The sequence below is a fragment of the Medicago sativa genome, chromosome 1, assembly GCF_051527215.1.
Source record: "Medicago sativa cultivar Bolivia chromosome 1, Bolivia_mono, whole genome shotgun sequence".
NCBI lineage: Eukaryota > Viridiplantae > Streptophyta > Magnoliopsida > Fabales > Fabaceae > Medicago > Medicago sativa.
In genome coordinates this window covers 9,009,344-9,013,527 of record NC_140749.1, presented here as the reverse complement: position 1 = coordinate 9,013,527, position 4,184 = coordinate 9,009,344, and the positions used below count along the sequence as shown (strand labels likewise).

At 30.1% G+C, this 4,184-nt stretch overlaps 1 long non-coding RNA gene across 1 annotated transcript; it reads left to right on the top strand.

Annotated features, from left to right (window-relative positions):
• The first annotated feature begins 265 nt into the window (after positions 1-265).
• LOC146952387 (uncharacterized) lies at positions 266-2,432 on the top strand. Its single transcript, XR_015023338.1, has 3 exons — positions 266-418; positions 1,018-1,154; positions 1,966-2,432. It is a non-coding gene; the product is annotated as an uncharacterized LOC146952387 (long non-coding RNA).
• The last annotated feature ends 1,752 nt before the right edge of the window (positions 2,433-4,184 follow it).

Here is a 4,184-nt window from a genome sequence, read left to right as displayed (position 1 = left end):
TTAGTTTAGAATAGTTTAGAATAAAAATAAAAATGGCAAAGGAGATTCTTTATTTAATTTAGTTTAGAATAAAAATAAAAATGGCATGGAGGCAAGGAGAGAGTTGAACTCAGGACCCATCCATAACACCATACTGTTCGTGCCACTACAGCACATGTTCCCTTTTGTCTTACATTCCCTATTGTTTATTTAATATATTTAGTACAGTAATATAAGAAGAAAAAAAATAGAAACTTAGACAGATAAAACACTCATAACATAGGTCTCAAAAACAAAGAGCGACACATCCGAGAAACAAAGACTCAGCACAATTCTTCTATGTCGCCGTTCACTTCACCATCTCCCGCCGCCGCATAAGTCTCTGTCGACCAATATCCATCTCGCCGTTAGAAACTCTGATTTCCTCTCTAAAAAAAACGTAAGTATCACATCCTCTTCTCCCTTATTTCAATAACCACACTTGGATTCTAATTTTTCTTTCAATCTATGAAATTGATGTTTTTTCTAACTATTTAATAGTTGTCTTAGATGTTTATTTCATCAATTTTATGGTTATATATCAATTTCAGATTCCCTCTTTTGACATAAACCCTAATTTTTAATATTTGGGGAAAATTGAAATTGATAGTTTGAATCTCAAATTGGTGGTGTATGTGAATCTAATTGGAATCTTAAAGAAAATAATATATTAGCTGTGAGAAATTTTGATGAATTAAGTATATATATTACTCTTAAAAGTATAGAATCTAATTGGCTTTTATAAGTTTTTTGTAAATCAAGTAGCAGGAAATTGCCTAATAGTGCTTTTGTAATATTACCCGTGAGAAAACATTAATTTCTATATATAAAAAGTAGCAAGAAATTGCCTAATAGTGCTTTACTATTGTATTGTCTGCATTTGTAATCTTGGTCATGTCGTGCAAAAAGTAAGAATAATTCAACTCTTCTTTGATTCAATTTAACTGTGAAATAACTATATGTTGATACCCATATTAATATTAAATATTCCAAAATTAGTTATCACAGTCTATTCCTAGCCCCATGGATTATTTTCGTCCGTAATTTTCAATCCGACAAGATCGTTCTTCCTGAGTGCTTGCATATTTGACTTGCTACTATTTTTCATTCTTCTCATCACATGGTTTTCTTCTAAGGTAAGCGATGACCACTATTTTAATCTTTAATAAAGTTATTCATATGTGCTTATCCTTGAACAATTTTATTTAGTATAAATATATAAAATGAAGTTCTTTTATATATTATCTTTCTTTTTGTCTTATACTTTGTGAACAACATTGAAATTGCAGTCAATTATCTACTTTTTGCATTAGTTTAGTTATCCTACTTCTTAGTTTCTAATTATTGCGCCCATGATAAGTTGCTTAATGTTGATTCTATTCATTCATTAAACTAAATGCTTGTTCTAGCACAGACTTGATATGCGTAGTTTTTGTAGAACCCGCGACTTTATTGGAAATGTTTCAAGAGCCGTCTTTTTAAGATATTATGTACGTATGTATACATATACTCTATAATAGTATATTATAAATATAATTCATTGTAGTTATATTATATCAACTTGAGTGTTTGATTTTTGTCAAAAAAAACTTGAGTGTTTTTTATGGAACATTATGACGTCATTTGATCCGTGTAGCCGACCCCACTTAGTGGGATAAGGCTTGGTTGTTGTTGTTGTTGAGTGTTTTTTTTTTCTCGCAAGATAGACTAGTTGCTTAATGTTGATTTTTTTTTTTTTTTAGATTAGAGGCTTGAATTTCCCATATAACGGTAGTGTTGTCTTGTAGATTATTTTCATAATGATATTGATGAGCTGGAATGTCAATTGTTGGTTAATTTATGGCTTTTTATTGTAATGGAGAATTTTGTGTGATTAATTACCTCGTTAAAGGTGTTGTTGTGTGAGTTATAATATTTTCTCTATTTTGCTTGTTATATTTCCCTTAGGTACTTGAGTTTTGACGTTGAGCTTTTCAATGTTGGGTTTAATTGTTAGGTTATATCTAGTGGAGATATTCATCAAATGTTGAATTGAGTTCTAAATCTGATGTGATGGAAACCAAAATTATTGGTATTCGAAAAGGAAAGAGCTCATCAAAGATTCAAAAGCAATATAAAAGACCCTAGCACCAAAGTCGAGTTTGTGAACCATTTTCATATCAAATATATGTATGCAATTTTTTTGTCTTTTAGTTGTATTGTTTTAAGGAATTCCTTTCTTCTTTAATGACTTGAAAAATTGAGGATTTTGTTTTTGAGATTTAACAACTTCATTAGACCTTTGAATGCTAAATTTGGACATGTATTTGTAAAAACTTATGAACAATTGGTTTCAAATGTATTAGTTTTTAAGTATCAAAGAAAAAAGTATTGATAAATTGAAAAAAATATATATAATTGTTGTGTCCCTTTAATATTTTCATATGGAATAAATACATTTCCAGAAACCAAAAATGAGGTTTTGATTTTTTTTTTTGTTTTAAAAGTCTTGATATAAGCAACGGTTTACGAAAGTGGCCTTAAATGAAACCGTCGCAATAACGTCGCACAAAAATCGTGGCCTTATGAATTGACCACGACTTGCAGTCGTAGTTAATCAGAAACTGTGCTCTAAACTACCCACCGAAACCGTGGCATCTTCACACATTAGAAGCGACGGTTTATAATTTTGTGGCAAAAAGTAAAAAAACCGTTGTTTAAGGAATAGGCAACGGCCGTATAAACCACGCCCTTTAAACCGTCGCGTAACCGTTTAGGCAACGGTTTTAGGGCTTTCAGCCACGGTTTTGAGTTGTTGCCTAAAGCGAAAAATGGTGTAGTGTAAGTTATTGAATGCTATTACTTTGTTTTTAGTAATGCCAAATATGATTAATTAGGTGTATGTAAGTTAATAGGAAGTGTGGTTTCTGCAAGCTTTGTACAGCTAGCTTTGTGAATTGGGTCTATTAAAGTGTATTTTAATTGAACTATTTGCAACAAGGATGAAGCAATAAAAGTTTTCTAATGCTACCTTATTATAATACTCTGAAAATTTGCATTTGCGTAGACTTTGTGTTTCTATTGCATTCTCTTTGTGATGACTGTGAAGGTGTTAGTTTTAATGATTTGGGAAATTCAACGTGGCCATAAAATGTTATAGTTTTTAGCATTTTGGAAATGTATTTGCGCTAGATAATTTTGAGAAATTCGTGAAATATATATATATAATTGTATTTGAATGTGAAGTTATACTTCAACTAAATCATCTTGTGTTGGATTGATATTTCCTTTATTTTTTTATATATATTTTAATGATAAGTTTTAGTTTACTGGACTAATACTGTAGTGTATCTTCTGTTATAATGCTGAGACATATCTAAAGGAAAGAATCATCATATAAAGTGACGTGAATAGCATAAGAGAAACAATACTGGTTTAGTGTGTAAGATCATAAGGATGTGTCTTAGTATTATACTTTCACAAAGTATTTTATTTAGAAACTTCTTAAGAAATTTAGAAACTTTGAAACTAAAATATGGTGTATCCCTTATGATCCTTATATTTTGATAGAAGAAAATTTAGGAGATATCTATTGATAAATTTATGAAAAAAATATGTATGGCAGAAGATATTGTTTAAAATTGATGAACCATTGCATTAAGATAATACAATGATGATAATTGGATATGAGTCATTGTATTTGCACAATGATTTTAATTAGATATGAATCCAATGAGAATAAATCTATAAGTAGATTTATCTTACTGATGAATATGTTGTCGCTTAGTAGACTGTTAAGTAGACTTGTATAAATTTATTGTGTAATCCGAGTTTATTTATATAAACTTGATGAAATATGATATTAATTGACTAAGAGACGTCTTAGTCAACATTTGTGAATTTAACGAATTCGTTGACCAAAACCCCGGGAAGAAAAAGAAGGAAATAAGACTATGCCACTCGAAAACGACAAGTGATGGGAACCCAACCTTTATGATTGGAGATCCCATGAAAAATGTTCAATGGGAAAAACAAGTCACTAGTTAGTTATGTTAGCACTAAAAAGTTGTCTTTTTCCTATAGTGTTATACCAATGAGAAGTGCTAATTAAATTTTAAATTTGAGGGGTAAGCTTTATATGCTTTTAATGATTACCATAAGCCCTTATGGGTGGTGCATGGTTGTAG